Below are 22044 nucleotides of genomic sequence, written 5' to 3'. Positions count from 1 at the left end.
TAGATGCTTAGATAAATTGGTGGTGAATGGATTCGTTAGAAGGAAGGATACTTTGGCTACTATTCATTACTTTGCAAAGTGCTGGAAAGAAATGGAAGTTATTTTCCTTTCCAGCTGGGCTGTGCTCTTAAAAATAGCGAGTGTGTATGGTTGAAAATAATTATGACTACTGAGATGAGTTGCCATGTACCCAAGGATAATTGGCTTCCTTACCTGTTTACAGATTACTCACTTTGGAGATCATATTCGTAGTTCCAGAATAGTTTCTTTCTGACACCCAATATAATTCTGGGCCTTCTCCTTCCTACTGTTACCTGGCGTGAGCTTAGGAAATCCAGACTAAATTTAAAATCAGCCTAAACACACAGGCAGCCCAACTCCAGTGATCTGACTGAAAACCACTTCAGCATTCACTTAATCTAAGGGATTTTTTTTTTTTAAATCCCAACAGCATGGCTGGTTCTTTTAGTTTAATCTGACTAATTGGGTATCCCCAGCACTTAAGTATATAATTTTAATGGCTGGCCGATCGAGCTCTCTATTTCTCCTGTTTCTGTGCATACATCTTTAATTTACAAAATTGTTTCCCAAGCACCAAGATCCCTGAAGATTCATCCATTTCTTCTTTCATTTATCCATTCACAAATTCATCATATAGTGGATAACTGGGATTTACTATTGGGGCAAAATCAAAGTGAAGCAGTGTCTGTTCAATAATTAGATGATTTCAAACTTAGGGCTGGGCGTGGACCTCCGTTGCTAAGAGTGCCTGTCTGCCATGCACAGAGCTGTAAGCTGGATGACTGAGCATTGCATAAACCGGGCCTGGTGCACATGCCTGTATTCCCAGGACTTGTGTGCTCAAGTTCAGGGTCATCCTCAGCTACATAGCAAGTTTGGGATCAGCTTGGGCTACATGAGACCTTTTCTTAAAATGCAACCTTATCCCTCCCCCCCCATTTGATTTTTTTTCCACTCACCTTTGGACTAGTGTGCTAATAGTGGTGTTCTGTCATGGTCATCTTTTTAGTTACATGTGGATAGATAATATGCAATCAATAAAATTAGGCTTTTGGCCCAATTGCTATTGCATCCATGCCCATTTGTACCTGGTGTGATTTGTGATGAGTGACATATGCTTATTTATTGAGTGCGTAAGGAAAATGACAGTGGCTGTCTCAAACACGGAGACCAAGATTTTCATTTGGCTGAAGAGATGGCCTAGGTTTTATGTGTTGGTTCTCCAATCTATCATGAACTGGCTACTGTCGGTGTAACTCCTTTATAACAAAAATAAAAAATAAAAAAATTTGTTCTTAAGACTTGTCTTTCTGCGTCTACATATTAAGGTAGACCTCTTTTTAAAGCAGTTTATTCTTTTTTGTCTCTCTGTTTGTTATTGGTCTTTCATCTTGGATTTCTTCTCCTGTGCTTCCTGGACCACTGTAGAAGCATCCTGCATCCCCAACAAGTCACCAGGGTAGCTCATTCAAGCTGCAGATCCGTCTGTCAACCTTGTCCAACTGTCTCCTCCTCCATTCCCTCTGCAGGGAAGTGCATCATATGTCAGGTGAGAGTGTTACAATGTTTTCTGTCTGAGGATAAGTTTGACTTGGAATGGTTGCTCATCAGCCATGTGCTCTGTTAATCGTGAGATATCATTTTCTTCACAACTATAGGGTATGGGAAATTGCCCTGTGTGTGTGTGTGTGTGTGTGTGTGTGTGTGTGTGTGTGTGTGTGTGTGTGTGTGTAACGTGGATGACCGCATCTATGGTTGTGGTCTGTTTGGTTCATGAAGAAACCCGCATTAATTTGTGATGATCAATGATTGCTGCCTGGGACTTGTGCCTGATCTTTTTACTTTTCACTTTTCCTTAAGTCAGTTAAGAGCACTAAGCTGCCATCTCCCCTGAGTCATGATTCTCCCGGTTTAGGTTCTTACTGTAGTATCATATGTTTGCAGGGAAACAGAGAACTGTTTGTTGGGTCAGTGGCAGGCAGGCGTTGTTGAATCTTGAGTCTCTTTGTGTCTGTTTGGATTTTACAACTTCCTGATTTCCTCACATACAGTAAATTTTTCTGGCTGAGCAAGTCTCGAAACAGTGTGTAAGCAAGGACTGTTGACTCATGGCTCTGTTAAAGAGCAGACAGGAGGCCACTGCCCTTCTGTGAAATCCGGAGAGAATGGAATTCAGCTAGGACGTGGGGCTGAAAAGTCTTGGGGACACTAGTATATATAACAAAGTGGGGGTGTTGTGAAATAGAAAAGAGAGGCTCCATTTCAGCTGCCTTCCTTGTGAGTAGCACTGCTTGAAGCCATGAAGACAGGCAACACCAGAAGTTACAAAGGCTGGCTGGGCAACAGGCACACTCAGAGAGTTTCAAACAGAATTTGGGGCTCCACCCTAGACCTCCTGAAGGAGAATGTTCCCCGCTGGTCTCTTGGAATGAAGGAAGTGTTTCTGGAACGTTCTTGTTTCCTTTCTTGGTAAGAAGCAGAAGGCACTTTTACCAAACTACATACCCCATCAAAATCCATTCATCAAGAGGTAGATCCTGGCTTTACCAAAAGTGTTCACTTAAAAAAAAAATGACCCAGTGGAGCTGAGCATGGTGGCTCATGTCTGTCATCAAAGCACTTGATAGGGAGAGCTGAGGTGGAAGGAGGAGTGCCCAGAGTTTGAGGCTAACTTCAGCAACGTAGTGAGTTCCAGAATAGCATGGGATGCAGCCTGAGAGCCTTCTCAAAAAGCAGAACAAAATAAAACTCCCAAGCAAATTCACCAGTTTTCTGTGTTTACACCTCAGAACCAGTTTATTTTAAGCTAAGTGCAAACCTCCATGGCCTTTGAGATAACAACCCGAAGCTCTGACACTAGCCAGCATATTTGGACTTCAAATCTCAAGATGCTTTCTGATCATACACATGCCTCTCTATACCGTTCATGCCCCTGCTTCTTCTTGAAAGATGAGGACAATAGAGGATACTGTGAGGATGGAATGAAAAATGTGCCTGGCATATGGCTTATGATCTGTTCACATAAGCTATCATTGTTAGCACATAGCTTATCTCTAGACCGGCGATTATAATGGTCTTGTTTTTCCATGGTTGCTCCTGGACCATACATGACTAGAAACAAGTCATTATACCTAGACCTTGGCCTTTGGACCAACCTTGTCGGCATTTGTGGCTCTACAAAGCCAATAAGGGTTCTATTTATTTTTCTGAATTTTAAATTCTGAACCTAGTATAACTCTTACTGTGGTAGAATGCATATTTTTTGCACTGTAGGAAGATATACTAATGAATAATATGCATAAATTGAATTATTTGTAGTTTGAATTAAAAGAAAAGACCTAATAGTTATGTTTAAGCTTTAGAAGTCTTGGAATATAGCTCAATGGGAGAGCACTTGCCTAACATGTGTGAAGACCTGGGTTCAATTCCCAAGACAGACAGAAAGAATCTAAGAGTCCTCTGAGGGGCAAAGCAGAGAATGGAGGGGGTTACCACACCACAGGGATTATATTCTTGTGAATTATGCAAATGGTTCTCTCTATTTTATTGGCTGTGAATTTGAGAGTCTCCATTGAAATGGAAGTAGAATGATGTCTAGCTCCTGCAAGGGCAAGCCTCTTGAGATCTGCAGGTGTCTGATAATGGGCAGGGCGGGGGGCGGCATATTGTTGCTTTCCCTCTTTAGGGGGAACCTGTTTAATATGTGTATTTTGCCAGGCAGACAATCCTCACATTGACCTTTTAGGAGACACGGATCAGGTGCATGTGGGGTGAGGTGTTCTTTTCTTTTTAAAACCTATGGTATTTGAAGAGAGTCTAATCTATAACAAAATAATCTCAAGAATTTTCTTGTGAAGAAGACAGACTGCCAGGAGTCTTATCTTGGGCTGCATGGCCTGCTTATTGAGGTGCAGGGGTTTCTGGCCTCATACCCAAGCCTAAGTGTCATGGATACTCATGGTCTCACTGAAAAATACTGCAGTGTCATCTTTAATATTAGGGCATTGATATTTCCTGTGACTGCATAGAAAAGAAACGTACATGCATTATCTAAACATTTTGCATACATAATGGCCTCATTATGGTCCTCACATTTGATGGCTGTATGTGGGCTGGGAGAGCGTATCATGTTGTACTCTGATACATTCCACTTACTCATTTAAATGAAAGAAAGTCTGGGTTATTATTTCTGGCTCTTGTTATTTTATAAATATGATGCAGCTAAGCAAGTTATGACCTAACTTATTCACAGTTACTATCTATGTAAAGAAGTGATTCATTCATACATTCATTGTGTTTTTTTTTTTTTAACTACTTTATGGTGCTGTGGACATGAAAGTGAGTAAGAGCTACCGGAGATTATACATTCTTCGTGACCAGGCATGAGAGAGAAGGAATGCACTGACATAACTAACAAAGCTGAATGGTTGAGTTGTGCTTAGAGAGGGGTACATTCTGACCCGACCCGGAAGGAATTCAAAAGGGTGGTGGGAGTTCAGGAAAGGTGGTGAGGAGGAGGATCATGTGACTTGGTCTCTGAAGGCTGGATTGCACTTCTGTGGGAAGAGATGGAGAGAGACAGAGGAAGGTCTTGCAAGTGGCTGGGACAACAAGCAAATGCTTACTTGTATGTAGTATGTAGGCTGGGCAACTGCGGCCGAAGGTGGGGTGTTTCTGGCTTTCAGAAGTCAAGAAGACTGGCCGGGGTATGGGAATAGCCGAGAGGTCAGTGGGAAGAGCAGTCTGGAAGAATGGTTTTGGAATTCGGCCTTCGGGGTCTTGCCCTGGGCAAAGGGCTGGACACACAAAAGGCGTGACTAAATCTAAGGATGCAGGAGCTGGCATTGAACGGATAGGGAGAAGGTAAGAGACAGTGAGAAGGGGAGCTTGGATGGTGGCATGGCACAGCCTTTGTTTGCCAGTTCTTCAAAAGCAGGGGGTGGCAGGAGGGACTGGGTTGATGCAGGGGTGTCTGGTGGAGGGGGGGGGATTCTGCTGTTAGAGCTCTGGAACCCTAGAAAGTCTGTGTTCAACTGAATGCCATGAAATCTCGTTGAAACAGTTATTCCTTTATAAAATAGGAACTTGCGCTAATTTTAGCTAGCTCTAATATGCGTGTATATGAAAACGAATGCCGCTTTTGACACTCAGCCTGTGCGGTGTCTCTTTCCACTTAAAACAAATGCTTCTTTGACTTTCCTCCAAGCGGTTCTCTGAAGACTTTGGATGGTGCCCCTGCCCCTACTAGCAACGATTTCAGCATTTCTTTGATCTTTTCTACTGCTGATTGATTCTTCTCATGTGACAGGCGTGAATCTCATTGTGTCAGCCACTTAACAACTTACCCATTGTTCATTTGTGGCAATTCAGTTACTGTACTTTTGATAAATAATATTAGCATACTAGCATGGGTGTGCTTTATAACTTTTGGAGATTTCCTGGAGGCTTTCTATAGGTTCTTGTAAATGTGAGAACATATGTACATATATGTAAATGTGAGAAGATATATATATATATATATATATATATATATATATATATAGAGAGAGAGAGAGAGAGAGAGAGAGAGAGAGAGACAGAGACAGAGACAGAGACAGAGACAGAGAAAGAGAAGCATGGATCTTGATGTATGAAAATCCTAAGATGCCAGACCCAGCTCTTTAACGAATTGGCTTCTCATTTAATACCCTATAGAAGATAAAGAAATACAGAATTGAGCTGAGCATGGTTGTGTATTCCTGTAGGCCTAGCATTTAGGAGCCAGAAGCAGGCAGGTCAGGAGTTCAAGGCTAGCCTCAGCTACACAGTAAGTTTGAGCAAGCTTGGACTATTTGAGATCCTATTGAAATACATATCATTGCTAAGTCTTAGTTCTTGGGGGGGGGGGTGGTTAGCCTAAGACTCTGTGGTACACAATGCAAGGGACCAGTGGAAGTTATCTTGGTGTTAATGAGTAGTCTATTTACATAAAATTAGGAAAAACCTGAGGATTGTTTCAAGTTTTTATTTTTATTTTTTTTATTTTTTTTATTTTTTTTTGTCTGAGTTGTTTACGTGAACTCTTTGTATTGCTCTCAAGTGACTAGGAATGAAAATACTAAATACACAAATAACAGTATTAAAAACGTGAGGTTCTGTGCATGTCCACATGTGTGTTCAGGTGCACATGTGTTTGTAATGTACAGAGGCTAGATGTCAACCTCAGCTGTCCTTCCTTGGGTGCCATCAGTCTTGTTCATTGAGGCTGGCTGGTCAGTGAGCCCCAGGGTCCTTCTCCAGTGCTGGGGTTACAGGTGTGAGCCACCACACCTGGCTTTTTCATGCATGTTCTGGGGGGTCAACACTCAGGTCCATCACTTGTTTTACTGACTGAGCTGTCTCCTCAGCCTGCCTGAAAACCTTTAATTAGCATCCAGGGTGCAAGTTGAGACCCTAACAGGAAAACAGTGATAAGTAGTTTATAGTTGCTTTTTTAAAACATGAAGCCATTTAATCTTTATTACACTCATATCTGGCAGACACTGTCGTTGTATCTACGCCGTGGGTGTAGACACTGTGGCACTACCATGGGTAAGTAAACTTGCCTACTTTTGCCAGGAGTTAAGTGACCTTAGCTTGGACTCAGCACTGTGGCTCTGAATTTTCCTCAAGCCCTGAGTCCTGTCTATATTAAGAAGCTCACACTTGGATACAGAAGGCAAAGACTGCCAGGAATGATAAACGAGCTGTAACTCAGACACAGTGTATGCTCAGAATTGAAGACTGGGGACTATTCTGAGGCCCCGAGCTTCCCATTTCCATGCCTGCCCCCTTTGATCAGAGGCTTCCGTGAGCTCCTGATTCAGGCTGTCTTTGTAACTAACATATCTTCCTTTTCTTCCCCATGCGGCCACGAGATTCCTATGCACTTTCGATAATTATTAATTAAAGAAAATGATGACAGTTGCACTCTGCTTATCTGCTGTGGGGGACTGGCTTAAGTTTGCTCCAGATGTTCAACACTGAGTCCCAGGGAGCTGCTGAACTTTTGACTCTGAGAACTTCACTGGGTCATTGCTCAGCTACACGACTTGGCAGATAGGAGAGATTTTCTCTCCAGTGTGATAGGTGGTAGAGCATCACATCACTTGGGGCACGTGCTAAGAACAAAACATGCAGCTAAAGGAGGTCTGCTGTAGCCAGGTGGCCACACAGGAGTGCAGAGCTCATGGCCATTCCTGCTATTGCCTTTCCTGGCCTCACCTGGGCTCTCCTTGCCTGCATGGGCCAGTGACTCTTAGCTAGTTTGTGTCCAGGTGATGGTGATGTGTAGGCAGCCTGAGTGTCTTTTGGACGTTGGGTGAAATTTACCACGAATTTCTTTTATCTACAGTGGCAGTGCCTCTCCCTTTACGAACCTGAGGAGGAGGAACGGGCTTGAGATTGACTGTTGATGAGCTTGGCTGTCAGCTCCAGTCTCCATCACAGCTGTAATCGCGCACCGTGCATTTTTATTTACAGATTACTAGGCTCTGAGTCTGACATATGACTAGCTGGGAAGCTCCTCCCCAGAACAGTTGTATGTCATCTGCTTCAGAGGACTAATTGCTTGGCAAATCCCCTTCGGTAATTTCCTCTATTTGCTGAGGAGTTACTTAACAGTGATGGGCTTGTGGAGTAGACCGTGGAGTTGACTGTGCGCTCCAGAAGCTCGACCGACGAAGGCCCGGGGGATATGCCTTTTTGAATACTGTTTGGCTTTCCTGAAGAAACACTGAAACCATTATACGGCCTGTTAATATTTCACTCAATACTAGGTTAAACTCCTGGGCAGTGTCCTGTTTTCCAAAAGGAATCAAAACCAGGCCCCCTTTCTTCAAATATGCCCCTGTGCATTAGAAAATTATTAAAAATGAATTTAATATTTATAGAATATTTAATGCTGTTTTAAAAATACGACTTGGAGTAGCTTTCCAACACATAGCATTTGGGAGGGGATGGGGAGTGTGGTGGGGGAAGGCGTTGGGAGAGATCTGTTCAGCTGTGAGCCTGGAGACCCATCTCTGTTATGCTTTATTTCTAGATCAGAGGCAAGGCTTCCCTTAAATCTTACTGGGTCTCAGCTTCCCTATCTAGGAGAAACTGAAAGAAATGATATCACGGGCCTTTTCTGTTGCTGACCTTGTACAGTTCTGTGATTGTGTGTGTGTGTGTGTGTGTGTGTGTAGGCCAGAGGTCAACATCCAGTGTCTTTTCATATTGCTTGCCATCTTAATTCTGGAGACAGTCTTTTACCCATTAGCTATATTAGCAGGCCAGCAAGCTTTGGGGATCCACCCGAGTCTCCTCTCTCTCTCTCTCTCTCTCTGCCTCCTCCTCCTCCTCCTCTTCCTCTTCTCTCCCCTCTCTCTCTCTCTCTCTCTCTCTCTCTCTCTCTCTCTCTCTCTCTCTCTCTCTCCAGCTCTAGAGATATACCACAATGTCCAGGTTTTTTCTTTGTTTATTTGTTTTGTTTTTAACGTAGGTGATGAAGACCCAAACTCAGGCCCTCAGACTTATGCCTCAGGCACCGTACTGATGAACCGTCATCTCCCCTGCCAAGTTCTGTGATTTTATTATAATTCTCCCCCTCACCTCCCCTAAGACCTTTGCTTCTGTCAACCATCATTTGCTGTTGTTTGACTTCGTCGGGTTTGGTATTTAATTAGAGTTTATATTTTAGCTAATATTATGTCATTATTTACAGAGTAAGTCATAAGTGGTACCGACAATCATTTATCACCACGTCTATATTAGTTCATACAGCACTAGCTTCCTGTGTGTATCTAACTGTTCTTGCTGTCATGCCCCCAAACAAGAGCCCTCTCAGGAGGTGGAATGTGGCACAACTAGAAGGACTCTTCCAGCTAATTGTGGCATTGTTTCTTGCAAGAGGCACACTGGAACTCAGTTCTGAGCGTTGCTATCTAGGGCCGTACCCTGCTTTTCATCTGTGAGTAAACATTTTTTTTCTGATGCCATTTGGTTTTACCTGCAGGTGCAGGTGGGAGTCCCCAGGTAATTCTTTTGCTCCTCTGCCTCCACTCTTACAATTAGCATGTGCAATGCAACCTTGCCTTTTTAGTTCATTTATAAGCATCTCATGCAGACGCCTCGAGATGTATCGCAATTATTAATAGTTTCTTTAGGCGGCGAGTGAGTGCAAATGGAAGAGGTGGCATTTGGGAGCTTTTGAATCCCTGCCTCCCTTCGAGTGGAAGCTGAGTCTTTTGTTTTGACTGGAGCTCTGTGGTTGTGTGGCCCTGCCCACATCTCTTAAACCTGTGACCCCCTAATTCCTCATCTGTTGAATGGGGAAGAAAATGCCTGTCTCAGGGGATCGTTGGCATGACAATCATGCTGTCTCAGTTAGGGTTTTTATTGCTATGATAAAACACCATGATGCAACTTGGGGAGGAAAAGGTTATGTCACTCACAATTCTCAGGTTACATGTTCTATCACTGAGGGAAGTCAGGGCAGGAATTCAAGGCAGTACCCTGGAGGCAGGAACTGAGGTAGAGACCATAGTGGATTGATGCTTACTGGCTTGCTTCCTGTGGCTTACTCAGGCTGTTTTTTTGTTTTGTTTGTTTGTTTGTTTGTTTGTTTGTTGTTGTACCCAAACCTCCAGCCCAAGGGTGGCACCATTCACAGTGAGCTAGGCCCTCCCTCACCAATAACCAGTCAAGAAAATGTGCCACAGGCCAACCTGGTGGGGACATTTTCTCAACTGAAGATACCTCTTCTTAAATGACTCTAGCTTGTGTCAAGATGACATAAAAACCAAGCAGGACACATGCCTGGCCCATCTCACCTCACAGGATGAAATCTCATGCTTTTAAAAACACAGGCAGAGAAAGTGAAGGCATAGCACTTTAGAGGTGAGGGAAGAAAACAGAAGCAGAGGCAAGAGTGTTTCAGGGCTAAGAGAGTGGGTGCCCTTTGGGTCTTTGAGGACAGGGTGTGATTCTTAATTGGATCTTTGAAACTTGGGGAGGACCAGACTCACTTCTCTTGTACAAAAGTGATGTCATCAGCAGGTCAGACTGCCCTGTGGAAGAGTATCTGCCTCCCCTTGAGGGATGGAAACCCAGCTCTCAGCTGGGTGTGGTGTCAGCATGCCTCTTTTGTGGATCCCCCACTCAAGTCCTTAAGCCATGTTCACCTTGTTTATTTATTTAGTGTGTTTGTGTGTATGTGTGTGTGTGTGTGTGTGTGTGTGTGTGTGTGTGTGTGTGTGTATGTGTGTGTGTTATGTGTGTGTGTAGGTCTGAGGACACCTCACATGAGAAGGCGCTCTCATTTCACCGTGTGGGTTCTAGGGATCAAACTCTGATCTTAAGACTTGCCAGCAAGCCACTTTACCCTCTGAGCCATGGCTCCCTCCATTCCCTGTCTTCTAGATTTTGACAAATCAAGATGAACTTTTTTTTTAAAGTTTGATTTCCCCATTTATGTTAAACAGTCTCATGTGCTACCTATACTATAAAATTGTCGTCTCCTATAATATGCAGCAGTCTATCGAATGGTTCTATGTGAAGTTACCTATCACTGGGATACTTGGCCTGTTTCTGTTGTTTCTTAGGGTGAAGCCCATATAGCTATCTTTGCCCTCAGAAGTAGTTTTCACTCAGGGTACAGATCCGGAGGCTGGCTGCTGAGTGAGAAGGGGTTTGCCCTGAATCGCTTCCAGAATGTCTCCCGATTTTTGTGGCAGCTAATCATGGAGAAACATGTTTTGCTTCAACCTGACTCAGGGTGTGAGGTTCATCCATCTCATTTCTTTGGCAAGCTTAACTGGCCCCTGGGTTGTCAGATTTGCATTGCTTTGATCTCACTCCAGATAGCTCATCTCCATGTTTATTTACTAATTGTCCTTCTTACAGTCAGCAGAGAGGCTCAATGTGTGCTAATCTGTGAAAGCAAGGCTTTCCTGTGTTCTAGGTAGTACGCTTTTTTTTTTTTTTTGAAAAGTCATATCTACTGTATCTATTGCACACTCCAGTTTTTAATTTTCAGTGTCAACGCCTTTTAATATTTATTTAAAAAGTTAATTATGTGCAGGCATGTATGTCAGTGTGTGAGTATGTACATACACAGACTCCAGTTCAGGTGTCTGCAAAGGCCTGAAGAGAGCTTTGCTGCCTCTGGAGCTGGAGTTACAGGTGGTTGTGTCACCTGGGTGCTGGGAACTGAATTTGGGTTCTTTGTTAGAGCCATGCACACTAACCACTGAGCAACCTGTCCAGCCCCTGACAATGCTTTTTTGGTGCACAGAAAACTTCAAGGTTTTAGATATGATGGGTTGTTCATTTCTTTAGTTTGTATTGTGGACCCACTTGGAAGGAAAATGAGATAGGAGGGACATCTGAGCTTTGTACCAGGCCAGCAAGGCTCTTCCAGGGATCTCTCTCTCTCTCTCTCTCTCTCTCTCTCTCTCTCTCTCTCTCTCTCTCTCTCTCTCCTTCCTGTTTCCAAAGCCCTCCCTTTTCCTTCTCTTCCCACCTGATTTTCCTTCTTGACCCTTACTCCAGGCCATCATCCTGCATCCTTCTGTTCTGCATTGGGTTCTCCGGCTCTCTGTGTCTGACCTGTATGTTTTCTGCCCCGGGAATGTGGGTGGGAGTATATCCAGCCTCCTCTCTCACTTGGGCCTCAAGGGATGAGGCAGGAATGTCAAAGTATATATAAAAGTTGTCCAAGATGCTGGTTGATTGGAGACTTGACCTGCATGGTTGGGTCCGTCTCCCCCACTAGGGGATTGACAACTTGGGTTGACTGTCATCCATGTTGGAACTCCAGGCATGAACCTTCTTTCCCTCCCTGCCTGGTGTAGCTCTCCCTTGTAGATGGCTCTCTGGCAGGAAACGTTGGCAGCAATTTCCTGGGTATCAAGTTAAAGGGGAAAGTAAGTTTCAGGATCTGAATTTGGGCTTATGGCTCAGTCAGGCTGGAATGGCTTGGCATGCAATATGTCTACTGAATGGGCTTTCTATACAGATGTTTTTCTTTCTGTTTTTCAAGACAAAACCTGGAGCTTGAGTTGATCTTGAACTTAGCTCTGGGGAAAGAGGGTCTAGTGTATATATGGGAACAATGCACATGTTACAAACTATGTTTTTCTCCCCACTTAAGTGGTTGGTTTTTGTTTGTTTGTTTGTTTGTTTGTTTGTTTGTTTTTTCAGAATTGTTCTGTACATTCCTGGCTGCGAGCTCTTAACTCCCAGTGATCCCCCTCCCCCTCTCCACCTCCCCAGTGCTCGGGCTTCAGGCATAGATGTGCCAACATATCTGACTGCGTACACTTTTGTTCTAGTACAACCTGGTCCAACATTTCTGAATATTAGAAACCTGTTTGCATCTTTGTTTTTGCTAATGTTCTGCCTGTCCCTTGTCTAGGTTCTTACAGACACAGAATGAAGTTCAGCATCTCTGATCTGGATCCCTGGCATGGGATGTCCCTTGTCACTTCAACTGGGACACCCTGTAGCTCTGTCTCAGTCATTGAGTGTTTCCCTCTCAGTGTTTTCTTGTGTTTGAGATTTTAAATTTATTGTACCCACTTCTTTAGAACCAGCACCCCTTTGCTTTTGCCTGGCTAATTTTCCCCTGTTCTTAAAATTTCAGTTTCCCATCCCTTCCTGAGGGAGCCCTTGGGCTGCGCTAACTGAAGACTTCTTGAACTCTCACAGGCCCCTTCTTTTACTGTAACACGGGTTTGTATGAGCTATGTGGCTCTACCTGGCCTTGAACTCACTTTGTAGACCTGGCTGGTTTTGAACATGAAGCAGTCTTCCTGCCTCAACCTCACAACCACTGAGGTTACAAGTGTGAGACACTGTACCCGACACTTTTGTAGGATTTTAAAAAACGTTTTTCCTGCTCAGAGATAGCAGGTCTTCCCTGCTGCCCTGCGCTAGGCACCGGGCTTATGTAAGCATGCAGCATATTCAGGCACTTACTTCCCTAAGACTGTGAGCCCGTGTACTCATGTGGACCAAGGGAGCAGAATTGTGACCTGGATCCACTCTATCTGTGATGGGCCACGGTGGAGGAAAAATGATGGCATCTGTTAGAGTAACACCGAGCACCGTCATAGTAGTTGACAAAGTATTAAGAGTGTGCCAGAAGGCTGTGCTAAAGAGAAAGGAAGGATAAGGAAGGGCTCAGGCATCTGGAATTCTATTGCTCCCTGCAATAGAATGCTGGGTTTGCTCAGTTTTGAGTCTTAACAGTGCTATGCTCTCAACTCAGGAAAAGGAACCTTTTGAATGTCTAAAACTGTCTTTGTGTTGAAAAGAAATTCCTGTTGAGTTTTGGCTTCGTGATGATTCATAAAGGCACAGCTGTTGTGTTGGAGGATGGAATGGATGTGAGTGAGGCTCAGGTGTCTTAACATCAGTTCCCTGGCCTTGCTCAGCCTTCCTTACCTGCTCTGAGCACCCTGTCTGCCAACTCAGATGCACACCGGGCTTACATCTATCTGGTAGGGATAAGAATGCCTGCCGTTCTAAGTCAGGTTGCTCAGGTTGGATAAAACAGAGTGTGGAATTGGGAGCCATGTGACAGAGCTGGGGGCAATGAAGCCGTCCTTTGTATATGCAACAAGACTCAATAGGAATGAATGAGACCGAGGGGGTAGAAGGATGATGAGAAGGTGGCATCTGAGCCTTTTCCACTAGGTGGCCCAGCCGCCTCTGCCTTGCATATGGCTTTATCTAGGAGATATCCTATTGGGGTAGATGAAGACACCTTTGGCAGGCATATGATGCCCATTTCTGGTAGTTGAGGTGAGGTGCTGTACACTAGACAGCACATCAGATGGAAATGGGGTCCTGATAGCAGGAACCAAGACCCTAGTCCCCTAGACCCCACACAATCCCACAGAGATCATAAGCCACCCTATCTTATTCTGCCCTGGAAGATAGCAGTTGGGGCAGACGGAACTCAGGGTGAATGTTCTGAATTCTTTTGCCACTTCTCAGGCCTCAGATCCAGGCTACCCCCAATGCCTCCTGGGTTGCTGAATCCAGGGCACAGAGAAGCATACATCCATATAGCATTCTTTAGGGGGAGATGCCTTTCACATAAGGACCTGGGCAGGAGGGCTGCCTGCTGTCAATGTATCTTTAGTGCCTGACTTGATTCTTTTAGAAGGTGGGCAGTGATTCATGCCTGTAATCCTAGCATGCAGGAAGCTGAGGCAGGAGGATTGCAGTGAGTGCCAGGTCAGCCTGCACTAAAGAGCAAGACCTTGTTGGAAGTTCAGCTCGGTCGTTTCCTTCATATGCTCACAGTCTCATAAGCTAGGCGTAGAATTTCTGTGATGACAGAAGCAAAGATGATTCAGTTATTAACTTAAGACACTGAATCAACTATCGTGGTGCATGCTTACATTTCCAACAATCTGAAAGTTGATGCAGGAGGATTGTGAGTTTGAGGCCAGCCCTGGCTACATAGGTAGGCCCTGTCTCAAAAACCAAAATCAAAACCAAAACCAAAACACTATTTCTTTTTTTTTTCCTTCCACGAATGGGGTGGGGTGGGGGTGGGGCGCTTCTGAAGCCCCATCCATTCCTAAGGAGGGAGCTACTCATTGCTGGTAGAGGGTGGTCAAATTCTTCAGAGGTACAGACACACGGGTAGCTTGTCCATGCTCCAATAAATAACCTCCACTTGGCTGGTCACTGTGGTGATATTTTGTTTATGATCTAACAAATAAAGCTTGCCTGAAGGTCAGAGTGCAAAGCTAGCCACAGCCACAGAGACCAGGCAGTGGTGGTACACACCTTTAATCCCAGCACTCAGGAGACAGAGGTAGGTAGATCTCTGTTAGTTCAAAGCCAACCTGGGCTACACAAGATCGATCCAGTCTGAAAGAGAAACAGAACTCACACAAAGGTGATCTCAGCACTTGGGATGCCACACCTTTAATCTCAGCACTAGAAAGGAATATAAGGTGGGAGGAGACAGGACCTGAGTGAGTCTGAGGTTTGGTGGAGAGCAGTACAGTCTGAGGTTCAGTGGATCACTCCTTCGGTCTGAGCATTGGTAGAGGTGAGAACTCTCTAGTGGCTGGCCGCTTTGCTTCTCTGACCTTCAGCTTTGACCCCAGTGTCTGTTTCTGGGTTTTTATTAGTCGGGCCACAGGTCACAAAGCAAAACAAAAGACATGAAAGTAGAGGGGGATTTGTTGAGAAGAAGAAAAGGGGGTCAGCAGGACCCCCTTTTGCTGCTAGGATAGACTGACCAGATACATTATTCTTTTATACATGAGATTGTCAAATGGATTCAAACTTTGCTCTATAAGGAAATGTAATGGTGTCAAGCACAAACTGTGTTTTATTTTGGCTGTTGTTCTCTACTTCAGCCTCTGCAACCTTTGTCCTTTACTCTTCAGGAGGCACGAGCTGTATTCTTTTTCCATCTTGGAACCACCCAGGTCAACAATCTGAATAAACATATAAAAGAAGAAAGACACTTTTCTCTCCTCCTGGCATACAGTATATCTATTTCAGCTGCCCTACAGATAGGCAAATGTGAGCTAGGAGCAACATTACTAGGACAGAAATGTTTCTGAATGTGAGCTGGAAACTTGGGCCTCCCCAGACTAAAACTTTTCTTGCCTGCTCCAGACCAAGGAGTTAGTTCATATCCTATGTAAAGCAGAGAGAAGGCTGCCAGTCTTTGGGAAGGAGGAATGAACACTGGCTGTTCACCGTGCTGCTGAGCAGAGAGCATCACGTGACCTGACTGATCGAGAAGTTTCCTTTGACTGATGCACTGAATGGAGACTCTTTGCCCTAAAGTCTTAGAAAACTATTTCATCATCATCATCATCATCATCATCATCACTTAAAGTTTCCCATTTTAATTGTCCAAGGTCTTCAAAGACGTCAGTGGCATGAAATTCCTATGCTTCCTGCTTCTCTTGTAGAATCAGAGCTACCGTTATCTCTTACTTTACGCGGAGATTCTGATTGAGAAACTCCAACCTTAAAACCCACAGCTATGCACACTATTCATGGTGGCTGGTGTGTCATGGGTCTGCCTTCCTTGATTATAATATGTCACGTGAATCCAAGTACCATGGATAAATTGCTTCAGTCAGGATGACTCTTTGAGTAGAGTGTAGCCATTATCCGAAAGACAGCAACAACAGCAGCAGAACCTAGCAGTTCTGACACTGGTTGATGGGACCCCAGGGGTGTGATAGTTCACCTTTATTGTCATTTGACTGGATTTAGAATCCTGTAGGCAACAATTCTGGGAGTCTCTAAAGAGGACTAATTGAGGAGGAAGGACCCATGTGGCATGCAGTGGCACCATCCTGCAGGATAGTTCCACGACTGACTACAAAGGAACAAAAGAAAAAAAACATCACAATACTATGTGCCCTTCTCTTTGCTTCCTGACCCGCCTAGATGTGAGCAAGCAGCCTCATGCTTCGGCTGCCATGGCCCAGAGACAGTCAAGGTGTGGCACTATCACTTCCTCTCAAATACGAGCCAAAGCAAATCCTTCTTCTTCCCTTAAGTTGTTTCTTGTCAGGTATTAGGTTACAGCAAGAAAAAAAAAAAAAAGATAATTTGTTACATAACTAAATCCTTCCATCTATAGCCTGGGTTTTCTGACCTTTAGTCTTTCTTATCCTACATCCCCCAGTAAAACCAAGATTCCCTCGGGCCTTATGCAAGTGGATCTCTGAATTCATAAAACAAAAGGACATGTCCTTGTTTTATCAGCCTGGTCCAATAGAGTAGTTTGGAGATGGATCTGGTAAGATAAGGAAGCAATTCAGCCTCTTGAATATGAGCAACCCTTTGCTGTCCCTTGGGACATTATTTTTTTCCTTAAAGATTGTGTGTGTGTGTGTGTGTGTGTGTGTGTGTGTGTGTGTGTGTGTGTGTGTGTGTGCATTCAGGTGCCTGTGGAGGCTAGGAGAGGGTGTTGAATACCCTGGAGCTAGAGTTACAAGTGGCTGTGATCCCCTCAGCACGGTGCTGGGAATTGAACTCCAGAACTCCAGCTTTCTGTAAGAGTGCCAAGCCCTTTAAAACACTGTTTCTCTCCAGACCTGGAACATTCCTTTGTACATTTGGATGTCCCATGTGTTGGGAGTGCCCAAGCACTCCACTTGATGGACTGAGGACTAGGGAGAAAGGGTGTCCTTTTACAGCCACTATACTTTTATGGCTGAGCTGTCTCTCCTTTAATGCAGTCCTGTTGGCAAGGTTAGAAACACCAGAATTCAAATTGATCCCACATTTGCATTTGGAATCCTGAAATCTGAGAATTCCCTTCCTGGGTGGGTGGAAAGATGGAGTCAGGCCAATTCCCTGTCTATAGGTTCCTGCTGTTTCTCTTGGTCATTACAGGCGAGGTTTGCAGAAATGTGTCCCACTGCCCATGAATCCGCCTGGTGCTTGTTGCAGCTGCCAGACAGGGGAAGTCTTCAGGAGCATGAATTGCTTCTGTGTTGATTATGTATTGACAACATTTTGTGGCTAATCACTGTCCATCTCGATAACCCTAGAGTCTGTCAGAACTGTAATGTGATCTCTCCCATCTCTGCAGAAGTCATCTGGTGGCAGGCTACCATGCTGTTAGATGCAGATACACTTAGAATCAGATGTACTTCTCTGTTTGTCCCCTACTCTCTCTTATAGTCTTTCTTCTCCCTACAGAAGTCAGGGTGATTTGTCTTGCAGGGAACTTAACTTGGTGATGGAGTAGCTAAGAATGTTTCTCTCTAACAGGTTCCAGAACAGAAAATGCTGGTGGACGTCACTTGTTGCCCCCAAGATCTTCGTTGGGAGTCCTCAGGACTTGATGTCTTTAATGAACTCGCCAGGAGGCATAATGTATCACCAGTTTTATTCTGGGCCACCCTAATGGATGACACCCAGCTTCAGAGACTTCCTCTTGGACATCGTCCCTGTCAGCCAGTGTGTTAGCCATCCCATTGAGCTAGGCTTAGGTACTGAAGGCCAGACCCAGTTAAATGTTCTACTGCTTGGCCTTTGTCTTCTCTAGGCTTCATGTCTTTCATTGTGCTAACACTACCTATTCCTTTGCTAGGCACAGTGCACACATCCATTCTTTCTGTGTTGGCGGTTGCCCAGCAGCATAACCTGGAGTCAAGACTAGATTCATCTTGCACAGACTTGTTCCTGCTGGTTCTGGCCTGTCTCTCACCACAAGTTGAGCTTTCAAATACACCAGTGATAGGTTTTGCATAGACATGTGTGCGTGTGGACTGTTGGAAGAATTCTCTCTCTGGTTTTCTGTTGTTTACACAAACATATATGCATTTTTAAAATGTCCTATCACTGAATTAAACAACAGGGTTTGCTTATTTTTAAAGCAATGGATGCTTAAAGACGACACTGAATAAAAGCAATAGGTTTCATTTCTCTTTATGACAAGTTGCAACATATCCAAAAGGTGTCTGTTTCTGTTTTGTCAGGAAAGGATCAAAACTGGCACTCTGCAGCAGAGGCGGGCTAGACAGGAGAAGTGCAGACAGAAGCTGACAAACCCATACCCCTTGTTGGGAATTCAGCCCATGGAATGTTCTGTAGGACAAAAGGAATGGCGGAGATATTTCAGTTACATTTTGTTCTCGGTCAAAACCTTCTGAAATATAAATCTGCTATGTGCTGGAGAATGGAGACAGCAGTTGATTGAACTTGAATGGCTTTCATTTAACTAGAGGATCCCACAGAAAGAGGTTCTGACAACCATATTTTTTTGCCTTTCTTTGACTTAAAGTAAATCAAATCCCTGTTTACATAGCCGAGAGGATTGTTTTATGGACAAAGACACAGGTCAAATCGCATCACACTGCTGCAGCAGATAGAGACATTTCTAAAGTGAAATACAGATATTTCTAAGCCCCAGCCGGAATCCACAGCAATGATACGAGTGGGTAATATGAAACCATTTGCAGTTATAATTCAGTGGTGGATGTGCTTTTTTTGTGTGTAGAAATCCTTTTTTTTTTTAAACAAAATTCTAATCTCTTGCCAACATACATTTTTATTTGTATTTCACCTATTTGCATAATATGTATAATCATTGAAGTCAACTTTTTTTTCTGTAGCAGATTAACTTTCTTTCCCCCTCATAATAACATCTGGAATTGTTTCCAATTGTGGAAATTTCATAATTATCCACGAATGTGACTTTTCCATGTTGACCAATCCCGCAGAGGGCTTGTAGCTAGTGCTCGTGGCTGACAGGGCTGCACATTAGAAGTAAGAGCTCTGTACCATGAGTTCCGAGGGGACCTCCAGTTTACATCCTAGTAGAATATGCTGTATTGTTCTATGTTGGGTTTTTAAACCCCAGGTCTTGCTGGCATTGATCCGGGACTCAATGCAAGTGTAATTGCTGTTATTAGCTATCACTCCTGAAAGCTCTTTGTACTCCTTGGCCTGTGCACAGTTCCTGAGACTCTGAGGATTCTCAGAGAGGTTGAGAATTAGATAGATGATAACTTAAAACATTCAGGGTTGTCTGCCAAACTGCTGTAGCAATAACATTCTTAGGCTCTTGTCTGAGTGTCATAACATTTAATTTCCATTCTTTTCTTTGTGTTAGTTTACCCTTCTGTTTGTTGTTTTCTCATTTTGAAATATTTTATTATTTCTCCATTTCTTTCATGTTGTTTTGAGACTTGGTCTCACATAATCCAGGCTGATCTTGAACTCCCAATCTTCCTGCCATCACCCCCAAATATGAACCATCACATCACAGTCTGCTGAAACTTTTTGTTTGTTTTGTTTTTCGAGACAGGGTTTCTCTGTATTGTTTTGGAGGCTATCCTGGAACTAGCTCTGTAGACCAGGCTGACCTTGAACTCACAGAGATCTGCCTGCCTCTGCCTCCCTCGGGCTGGGATTAAAGGCGTGTGCCACCAATGCCTGGCTTGAAACTTTTTAAAAAGCAAATTTTCCAGGTATGGTGGAGGCAGGAAGCATACTGGGCTACATGGTGAGTTCCAAGGCAGCCTTGGCTATAGAGTGATACCCTGTCTCATAACATAAAACACAACACAGCACAGCAAAATCCATATTTAGAACTGGTGAGATGGCTCAGTGGCTAATGGTGCTTGCTGCTCAGGCCTTAGATCCACGTAAAGGTAGAAGGAAAGAACTGACTCCACGAAGCTGCCCTCTGACCTTTCCACATGCATGGTGACATGTGCCCCCATCCCTTGCCCACATACTTAATAAATATAAACAATTTTAAATTAATTCCCATTGCAATACGAGTTTCAATTTGCTCATTCTTTCTACCTAGGGCATCTTGTCTTAGTGCTAAATCATTGCTTCTCAGCACTTCTGCTCCAGGATTTCATCTTGCTCTGAATGTGAGCGTTTGCATTTCCTGTTCAACTTCTCATTGCATCTGAATTCATTTCATAGGTTTAAACTGTTGGCTTTCAGTTCAGCACTCTGTTCCCTGTCCAAGCTAAAACTGCCTGTAGTGAGGTCAGTCCTTACAACACCATTCCTCTCTTCCTATTTCTTGTTCCGTTATTTCCACGGAGGAAAATCTACTTGTTGTTAGGAAGTTCATCTTGGTGTCACTTCCTCAGGATCTCTTAGAGGTGTCTGTCCTTCTGATGCAGATACACTTCACAGCTTCAAACTGCACCCGCTGTGAGGAGGACTTTGGGAAATCAGTTGCCCCTACACACCGTTTACAGTATTGCACTCACTATTTAAAAAATGATTAAGCTTCTCTGTGTGTTCTTTGTTGTGGGTCAGGAACTTGACCTGCTTAGACATCCAACACAGAAGTTAATCACAAATGGGTCCTCTGAACCAAGTCATTAAAAATAGACTGAAGTTTCTGAACTAGGCAGTTGGCAGAAGAGTGCGTAGTTACATCTGTGCCTGGTTTGGGAAATAGTTCATGATATTTAAATAACATCAGATTGGCTCTTTGTGGTGCAAGTGTGTGTGTGTGTGTGTGTGTGTGTGTGTGTGTGTGTGTGTGTGTGTGTGTGTCTAGGTTGGTTTCAAACTCTTGGCTAGCCTCCTACCTCCACTTCCCAAGTGCTGGGCTTATAGGCATGAGACAGACATAGCCAGCTTTTTCCTTTTTATTTCTCTCTCTTTCCTTCTCACTTTTTGACACAAAGTCTCTTACTGACCCGTACCTCACCAAGGAGGGTAGACTGGCTGGCTAGTTAGTCCTTATGATTGACTTGTCTCCAGCAATGAGGTTACAAGCAAGCACCACCATACCCATCGTTTTTATTTTAATTTTCATTGTAAGGTGGGATTCTGGGCATCAAACTCCTGTCTTCATGCTTGCAAGTCCAACACTTTGCTTGATAAGCCATCTCTCCTGCCATTTCTCTGGAGAAACAATCATTTTTGTTTGTGCTTTTCTCTTTAATGGAATGGTTTTGGGACTTTGAAGGCTTTATGTCTTTGGGTTTTCCACTTACAAGTTACTTTTACAAATTATGGCTTTTTGGAGCTGTCGTGATTGACATGAACCACTGGTGAGTTCTTTCAATTCAGATTGCAGTGAGATTTATGCCTGGAATATATGTCAGACTCAAACACAGTATGACCTCAGTGTAGACATATAAGTAGCTGGGTTGGAGAACTTAATTCTTCAAATTAGACTTTCCTCTGGGTTTGCTCATGGTCAAGATTGCATTAAATATGCCCAGTGTGAATCAGTTCTACAGCTACAGCATTACTTTAACATATTATTTGGTCATAAGCTTTAAATTAATAATGATATAAAGACTGTTGCTTTCTGGCATTTTTTGTTGTGGTAGGAGTGATTTCTTTGTATCCTTGGACAAGTCTTGTTTTCTTTCTCCCAGAACAGCTGTTGTAGTAAGCTAATAATTAATGCTTAACAAGCAAAGTGAAGGGAGATTAAGATTTATATGTTTATTTATTTGATGCTGCTGGGGCTCAATGATGCCAGGCAAGCAGTCTACCACTATGCTGTGTCTCAAGCCTGAAGAT

General features: G+C 43.8%; 1 protein-coding gene across 15 annotated transcripts in view; it reads left to right on the top strand.

The window, feature by feature from the left end:
• The window catches only part of Atxn1 (ataxin 1), a 406728-nt gene that overhangs the window by 6757 nt on the left and 377927 nt on the right, over window positions 1-22044 (top strand). For 12 of the 15 annotated variants that reach the window (XR_004769403.1, XR_004769404.1, XR_004769405.1 and 9 more), the window contains exon 2: window positions 1450-1570. The exons of 1 other annotated variant lie outside the window; for it this stretch is intronic. The gene's annotated coding sequence lies outside the window, so the exon portion shown is untranslated. Of the gene's footprint in view, window positions 1-1449; window positions 1571-17799; window positions 20302-22044 lie in introns of those variants that run through there. 2 more of the 15 variants (XR_003484244.2, XR_003484242.2) reach the window with 2 other exon arrangements.

This window comes from Cricetulus griseus, chromosome 3, assembly GCF_003668045.3.
Source record: "Cricetulus griseus strain 17A/GY chromosome 3, alternate assembly CriGri-PICRH-1.0, whole genome shotgun sequence".
Taxonomy (NCBI): domain Eukaryota; kingdom Metazoa; phylum Chordata; class Mammalia; order Rodentia; family Cricetidae; genus Cricetulus; species Cricetulus griseus.
This window is presented reverse-complemented; position numbering and strand designations above follow the sequence as displayed.